Consider the following 9,420-nt stretch of genomic DNA (forward strand, 5'->3'; position numbering starts at 1 on the left):
ACTTTGTTCGAGTAACTTCCCCAACACTGCTTAACAACTAATGCCAGCCAGTTGCTACACGTTTACTAATTATGCTAATAGATGTTTCACTAATTTATATATAGTGACAGTATTTTCATGATTATCATCAATTGCTGAAGGTACAAATTCAATTCAAACACACCAATTGAAAATTTCTTGGTCTGGAAGTGTGTATGAGAGGGGAAATAGTTTTGTTTTCAGACTTATTAATTACATGAACCATACTCAATCAGTTGGCTAATCAATGGCAAAAAAATTTTTTTTTTTAAGAAATAATGAATGGAAAATTTTTATATTTTACTTTATACAATTTTATAGGATATTAAAATATGCATTCATTTAAAATTTTGGAGTGGATTTTTTGGAAAACACTACTAACTTCCACCACAAATTTTACCACTGTGACAAAAAAAAGAAATAAGAAATATTTATATTAACCTGCACATTCATAAAAGTTAATGCTACTCTTTTGAAACTTCAGTCAGAATTCATATAACATTACCTAAATGGAGAAGAAACTTTTAAAGAAACCTGAATTTTTTTGCACGTTTCTCTCAAATTTGAGTTAAGATAATTCATGTTAATCTTTACTTGTGAAAATTTTGTGTGTTCTTTGAGGTCCAATAAAACCTACTGAAAAGGTTAAGAATAATTGTGCGCATAATGCAAAAAGTGGTAAGCATGCCCACTGTTTGCAACCTCCTTGTAATTAACACTTTTATTGATTCACAAGTTAACACTAAGTGACAAACAACATATATAATGAATCAAACTACCCCACTATAACCCCCCCCCCCCCCCCCCCCCCCCAATCTCCCACCCCACGCTGGTCCCCCCACGAACACCCCTGTGGTCAATAGAATATAAACTCACATATCCAAAAAAAAATACACTAAATTTAAAAAAAAAGGAAAATACAATAATAGACTAAACTCTAAATTATACTCTCCACCGCCCTCCTCGAGAGTCCCCCAAAAACGCCAAATAACTGCTCCATTTCTTCCTGAAGGAATTCCCAACTCCCATCCTTCTGCTCGACCCCTCCTCAAAGGCAGCCACCCTCCCCATTTCCACACACCACTCTGGAAACGAGGGTGCTCCATCTGATTTCCATCCCCTTAAAATAACCTGCCTACCAATCATCACACTGGTCAAAACCCAATCTTTTTTGTACCTATCCTCCAATTTTGTGACCTCCCCACCTCCCTGAGTGTTCAACACCTCACATACAAAGCTCTGCGCCTTCAACCAAAATTCTTGAATCTTACGACATCCCTAAAAAACATGGGTGGTGTCTCCATCTTCTGAATGGCGTCGCCAGCAGGTGGGTGTGTCTTTAAGACCGAGCCTATACAATTTAGAGTGGGTCCAATAGAACCGATGTAAAATCTTAAATTGTATAAGGCGCACCCTTGCATCTCTAGATGCAGTTTTTATATTTTTTAAAATCCTAGCCCACTCTCCCTCCCCCAATTCCAAATTTAAATCTTTCTCCCATAATCTCTTGAGAGTGGTTGAGACTCCGTCCCCTAGACTCTGAATCAGTAAGGAGTAATACACTGATGCTTCATGCCCTCTTCCAAAAGCAGAAATCACCTCTCCCAGAGTATCTGCTGCTTTAGGGGGGTGCATGCTACTTCCAAAAATAGTACAGAGCAAGTGGCGTAGTTGAAGATACCTAAAAAACCGAGATCTGGGGATCCCAAAATGTTGAACCAATTTTTCAAAAGATATCATCACACCACTCTCATAAAGATCACCGAGTGTATTAACCCCCCTCGTGATCCACTTTGACCAACAAAAAGGGGACTTATTAATACGTAGTTTGGGGTTTAGCCATAGGCTCGAGGCAACATTGAGATAAATATCAGAATCAAACACTCTGGACACGCTTGTCCACACTGAGTGCAGATGTGAAATAACGGGGTGTGATTTAAGTTCTCTGGTTAGATTAATGGAAAAGCTTTGCAGTGGCAAAATAGGGGCAAGAACTTCTTGTTCGATGCAGAACCAGGGAGGGGCTCTCTCAGGTGGAAGTGACCAATGAGCCAAATGTCTGAGACCAAACGCATAATAACAAAACAGAATCTTGGGTAGGCCTAGCCAACCCTTGTCAATCGGCCTATGTAACTTATTGAAATTTAACCTGGGACGCTTACAATTCCAAATAAAAGACTTCGCTATACTCTCAAATTGCTTGAAATAAGAAAGAGGGACATCTATAGGGAGAGATTGTAGCAGGTAATTGAATTTTGAAATACAACTCATTTTAATAACATTAACCTTCCCGATCATAGATAAATGTAAAGAAGACCACCTGTCTACATCACTCGAAAACCTTTTTATTAACGGGTCAACATTAACTCTAACTAAATCGGACAAATTTTTTGGGAATAAAATACCCAAATACTTAATGCCCTGTTTGGGCCACTGGAAGACACCAGGCTGAAAACCGTTACTGGACAGTAAGCTGCCAGAGCCAAAGCTTCGGATTTAGACCAGTTGACTTTGTATCCTGAGAATTTGGAAAAGGAATGAATAATTCTGTGGAGGCAAGGCATAGATCTAGTAGGGTCAGAGACGAATAATAAAATATCATCTGCATAAAGCAAAAGCTTATGCGCCACACCTCCCGGCACCACCCCTGGAAAATCATTCTCCTTTCTTATCGCAGCTGCTAACGGTTCCAGGGCAAGACTGAACAATAATGGCGAAAGAGGGAAACCCTGCCGGGTGCCCCTATCTAGAGTAAAATAATCTGAAATTAGTCCATTTGTTTGTACTGCCACTACTGGGTGTCTATAAAGTAGCTTAATCCAACCAATGAAAGTATTCCCGAACCCATACACTTCCAAAATCTTAAAAAGATAATCCCATTCTACCATATCAAACGCCTTTTCGGCATCAAGTGAGATGGCAGCAACTGGAGGCTGATCATTCGCTACTGACCACATGATATCGATGAGACGTCTAATGTTATCAGAAGAGCTACGGCCCCGAATAAACCCCACCTGATCTATATGTATAAGAGATGTCATAACTTTACTTAATCGGGTAGCCAGAATTTTCGACAAGATTTTTACATCTAACTAGATCAGGGAAATGGGACGATAACTTTTACACTCACTTGGATCTTTGTCTTTTTTTAAGAATCAGACTGATCCGCGTTTGTGTCATGGTTGGAGGAAGCTTCCCATTCTTTAAAGCTTCCCATTCTGTATAAACATCTAACAGAAGTGGAGCCAATTCTGTAGCATAAGATTTGAAAACTCAGCGGCAAAGCCATCTGGCCCCAGCGACTTGCCTGTAGGCAGGGCCTTAATTACCTCGCCAAGCTCCTCCAGCGTTATCTCAGAATCAAGAGAATTTTTTTGCTCCGTCATCAATTTCGGGAGTTCTAATGGTTCCACAAAGTTTCTAATATCTTCATCAGTAGACAAAGACATTGAACTATAGAGATCAAAGTAAAATTCTTTAAAAGCATTATTAATATCAATGGCCGAGGTAAGAATTTCACCACTAACAGACTTCACTGCGGGAATGATAGAAAGGGCCTCCCTCTGTTTTATATATCTAGCCAAAAGTTTTCCTGCTTTGTCCCCCGACTCAAAGTATGACTGTCTTGCCCTGAATAACCAAAACTCCACTTTCCTCGACAAAATAGTATTATATCTATATTTCAATCTGGTCAATTCTCTGAGACCTTCAGACGACATTCGGCGCTTCAGCTCTGCCTCTGCACTTTTAATATTTCCTTCCAACTCCACGAGTTCTCGTGCTTTGGATTTTTTAATGAATGAGGCATACTGTGTGATCCGACCCCTAAGAACCGCCTTAAGTGCCTCCCACCCCACGCCCACAGAGGATACTGAGGACCAGTTGGTCTCCATATAAACATCAAGTTCAGTCTTTAACATTTGTCAGAAATCAGGATTTTGTAAAAGGGATACATTAAAGCGCCAACTAAATGATTTCTTCTTCTCCGTTTGTGGCCACACCTCTAAACTCACCAGGGCGTGATCTGAGACTAGAATGTTTCCTATTGAACAATCAGCAACGGATTAAATGAGTGATTTGGATATAAAAAAAAAACCTATTCTAGAATAAATCTTATGGACTGATGAAAAAAATGTATAGTCCCTACCAGATGGGTTCAAAAGTGTCCAAATATCTGCAAGACCAAGATTTTTACACATCCTGTGAAGCGTCACTGTTGCTCTAGGGGGCGTACACACTTTTGCAACACTATGATCAAGGACTGAGTCCATCAAAAGATTACAGTCTCCTTCCAATATTATATCATGTGCGGTGCCAGCAGATTGCAACATCCCTTCAAGATCTATAAAAAAGCCCTGATCATCAACATTAGGTGCATAAATATTAGCCAAAATAAGACTTTTCCCCTGAATTTCTGCTAAAACAATAATTACTCTCCCTAATTTATCTTTAAACTGTTTGAGACATTTGAATTGTAGATGCTTATTTTTCCAATATAATGACTCCCCTACTCTTACTTGAGCCAGCACTAAAGAAAACATGACCACCATCTTCCCAAAATTTTCAGCGTTTCTTGAAGAAACACAATACCATATTTCTTACGCTTAAGAAAAGTAATGACCTTCCTTCTTTTTATGGGGTGTCCCAACCCATTCACAGTCCACGTGGAGAGAGACAGTACACTCATATTAACATCTGACATTTTGATATAACAGAAAAAATTAATTGTGTGCCAAAAACAAAATTATGAAGACCACAATTCAACATTAAAACCCCGAGCTTTCCCCCGAACAAAAAAATGAGAAAAAAGAAAAACATGCGCATCAACCCCGCGCATGACAGCGCCGACCGGCGCCAGTCCCCCTAAACTCAGAGTCCATGTAAAAAAAATAGGCCTAATGTGCGGTTTTGAAGCTTACATTTGGTCAACTTGAAAGTTGTTATATACAATATGCTGCTAAATTATAGTCTTATAATATTACTCATTTTACCATTGTCAGGAAAAAAAGAAACGTTTTGAGTCATGTTTGATATTATTGCTTATTAATAAGCTAAAACACACACAATACTGTTACAACCCGCGATATTCCGCGGGTATGTTTTGTGTGTGTGTGTGTGTGTGTGTGTGTGTGTGTGTAATTCTGTGCAGGGCGAGCCATTCCAGACTCCAGTCCGGGCCTTCCTGCCCTGCCTTGGATGCTGCTCCATCAGCTTTGTGTGCTGCTCCGCCCTCAAAATGATATCATCAATGGGCGACAATATTTAACTGCGAGAGCAGCTCGTGCAAGCAGCTTCGTTTTACTGATGTTCACTCTTTCTACCTGTGTGATTGTGCTGGTAGTCCGCTCCGTATTTGTCCTATGTTTCTGGTTTTTGAACTGTACCTGTCCAGGTTCCCTCAACGGCGGTGTTTGTTTGTTGGTTTGGCCTTGGTCCACCGTGGCTATTCCTCGGATTATGTGTGGTGTATACCAAGGGTTCCCAAACTTTTCCAGGGCAAGGCCCCCCAAATGGCATTAACATTTGACCGAGGCCCCCCCTTGTGATAGATGTCTTTAAAACATAAAAAATACAGATTCTGAATATATCCCCCTTTTTAATAATTGCATCTCACATCTTTACATTATCAATTGATTGTGTGTTATTGTCTGAGAGTGAGAATTTTTTTTCACACCAAATTCCCGAGGCCCCCCCTGGTGGCCCCCACTTTGAAAACCACTGGTGTACAGCACGTGTACATAGCATGTAAATACTACAATATACCACCCTTTTGAGCTACTTGTGTGTCCTCCGTCTGTTACTTCAAACACCATTTACGCCAGCTTACATTACCCCGTGCCTTTAATTACGCTGTGCGACTTAACCCTAGTGACAACCCATTATTATTATTTAAAAAAAATTAATTCATAAGTACATTTCCAAGAACTATAAATCTGTCAACAAATATTGTTGATATACAGATTCTTATAGTTGTTTATCTCTGTTTTATTATTATTATTATTTATTTTTTTACAATTATTTATATATTTGCTTTAGAATAAGGCACAAACAGATGTTTAATATTTAAATAAAAGTTGATTATTGTTAGCAAGCATGTTTTTGAATTTCAGAAATTATGAATTAATTTGATAAAGGGGAAATAGTAACAATAAATCTTTCATTTGTATAATTCTTTATAAAATTATTTACTTAGTTTTATTTATATTAGTCATCTGGAGCATTTATCCCCCCCAAAAAAACAAACAAACAAACAACTGGTTAAAATAACAAAAGATGCAGTGTTGTCAGACCTCGAATAATGCAAAGAAAATAAGTTCATATTCAATATTCATTTTTAAACAACACAATACTAACGTTTTAACATGAGAAGCGTTCAGAACTTAATATTTGGTGAAATAACCCTGATTTATAATCACAGCTTTCATTTGTCTTGGCATGCTCTCCACCAGTCTTTCACACTGATGGTGGGTGACTTTATGTCACTCCTGGCACAAAAATTCAAGCATCTTCCTCTTGATCATATTCCACAGGTTTTCAATGGCGTTCAGGTTTGGAACTTGGGCTGGCCCTGACAGGGTCTTGATCTGTTGGTCCTACATCTACACCTTGATTGACCTGGCTGTGTGGCATGGAGCATTGTCCTGCTGGAAAAACCAATCCTCAGAGTTGGGGAACATTGTGAAGGACTGTTCTCCGGGCCAAAGAGGAAAAGGACCATCCAAGCTGTTATCAGCATCAGGCCCGTACAAGTTGTCCTGGAAGAAAACTTGCTTCCTTCTGCTCTTTCAAAGACAAATCTGCCCAATTCTAGCCTGGCTGGAGCACCCCCAGATCATCACAGATCCAAATTTCACTGTGGTTGCAAGATACTGTGGCTTGTAGGCCTCTCCAGGTCTCCATCTAACCATTAGACAACCAGGTGTTGGGCAAAGCTTTAGCTTGGAGTAAGAAGATGACCTTAATCCAGTCCTCTACAGTCCAATCCTTATGGTCTTTTGCAAACCTCAGCCTGGCTCTTATATACTTTTCATTGACACTTTTTTATAGCTTTGCACGACTTCAGCCCTGCCCCTAGGAGCCTGTTTCAAACCGTCCTCGCCATGCACTTCACCCCAGCTGCCATTTGCCCTTCTTTTTGTAAGTTACTTGATGTCATCCTATGGTTGTTGAGTGATTCTCAAATGAGTTGGCGGTCATCCCGGTCAGTGGGGAGTCGTTCTTGCCCTCTGCCATTCTGCAGCTTTGCTGTTTGCTGCTTGACCTTGTTCTTATGAACTGCCTTTGAAATTTTAAGGATGGAAGCAATCCAACGTTCACTGTATCCCTCTGCCAGTAAAGCCAAAATTGGACCCTTCTTTTCATCACTCAAAATGTCCCTTTTCAACTCTTTTGTCATGGTCAATAGTTATTTTTTTATTCCAATTACAAACAATTCTGAAAAAGTTGGGACAGTATGAAAATGCTAAAAACAAAGCGGAGTGATTCGTAAATGTACTTTACAAATGTACTTGAATTTAAAGAAAAGGTATTTGATGTTTTATCTAATCAACTGCATAGTTTTTTGAAGATGTTTATTTTGAAATGTTTATTTTTGATACATGCAACACATTTGAAAAAAGATGGGCCAGGGGCAATTCATGATAACTCTGTGACAAGTTTAAATAAGGTGATGTGAAACAGGTGAGGCAGTCTGTGCACTTTGCTTTTCTAGAACTTAATTAAAAAATCTTGTGTGGTAGCACTACTTGTATTGTTCTCCGCATGATATATCGCTTTGCTTGTATTTCCTAATTTGGATAAAAGCGTCTGCTAAATGTGAATGTAAGAATCCAGTCAAATCTCGGTGCGTAAAGGGCATGGCCGAAAACCACTTCTGAATGCATGTGATCTCCGATCCCTCAGACGTCATTGTTTTAAAAACCGTCATGATCCTGTAATGGAGATCCTGACATGGGCTCAAGAATACTTTGCTAAACCTTTGTTTGTCTAAACCATTTGCTGCTGCATCCACAGATGAAAGGTAAGGCTTTACTATGCAAAGCAGAAGCCGTACATCAACACTGTCCAGAAGCACTGCCGACTTCTCTGGGCTCGGTCTCATCTGAGATGGACAGTAGGATAGTGGAATCGTGTTTTGTGGTCCGACGATTCGACATTTCAAATAGATTTTGAACAAAACAACCGTCGTGTTCTTCGGGCCAAAGAGGAAAAGGACCATCCAAGCTGTTATCAGCGTCGGGTCCAAAAGCCAGCGTCCGTCATGTTATGGGGTGTGTCACTGTTGTTGCCAGCAGTTTAGACATTAATGGCTGTGTGTTTAGTTATTTTGAGGGGACAGCAAATTTACACTGTTACACAAGCTGTACACTCACTACTTTACATTGTAGCACAGTGTCATTTCTTCAGTGTTGTCCCATGAAAAGATATCATCAAATATTTACAAAAATGTGGGGGGTGTACTTACTTTTGTGAGATACTGTATATTCCCACTGATATTTTTTTACTACACCTGGGTGACAAGGAACAGGAAATTGTTCAACCATGACTTCCTGTTTCACAGGGGTATAAATAAGGTAACACACAGGCCAAATTCCCTTAGTCATTCATAACAATGGGTAAGACCAAGGAATATAGCTGTGATGTGCAGAAAAAGGTTGTTGAGCTTCACAAAATGGAACACGTCTATAAGAAAATAGCACAAGCATTGAAAATGCCCATTTCCACCATCAGGGCAATGATTAAGAAGTTCCAGTCAACTGGAAATGTTATGAAATCAACCTGGAATTGTTCGTGTGTCTATATCATCTCAACCCACTGTGAAGAGGATGGTTTGAGTGGCCAAAAAATCTCCAAGAAATGAAAAGTCTCCAAAACTACAATCTGAAGTCACCTACATCACCACAAGTTGTTTGGAAGGGTTTCAAGTAAAAAGCCTCTACTCTCATCCAAAAATAAACTCGAGCGTCTTCAGTGTGTCAGACACTACTGGAACTTCAAATGGGATCGGGTTCTATGGTCAGATGAAACCAGAATAGAGCTTTTTGGTAATAAACAACAGAGGTGGTTTTGGAGCACACAGAGAGGTAGCCATATGGAAAAGTACCTCACGCCCACAATTAAATATGGTGGTGGCTCTTTAATGTTCTGGGGTTGTTTTTCTGTCAGAGGACCTGGACATTTTGTTAGGATACATGGCATCATGTAAATATCACCAGCTTTTAAATGAAAACCTGACTGCCTCTGCCAGAAAGCTTAAAATAGGCTGTGGTTGGATCTTCCAGCAGGACAATGATCCAAAACATAAATCAAAATCAACACAGAAATGGTTTACTGACCACAAAATCAAGGTCCTGCCCTGACCATCCCAGTCCCCTGACCTGAACCCCATAGAAAACCTGTGGG

Source organism: Ictalurus punctatus, chromosome 10, assembly GCF_001660625.3.
Source record: "Ictalurus punctatus breed USDA103 chromosome 10, Coco_2.0, whole genome shotgun sequence".
NCBI lineage: Eukaryota > Metazoa > Chordata > Actinopteri > Siluriformes > Ictaluridae > Ictalurus > Ictalurus punctatus.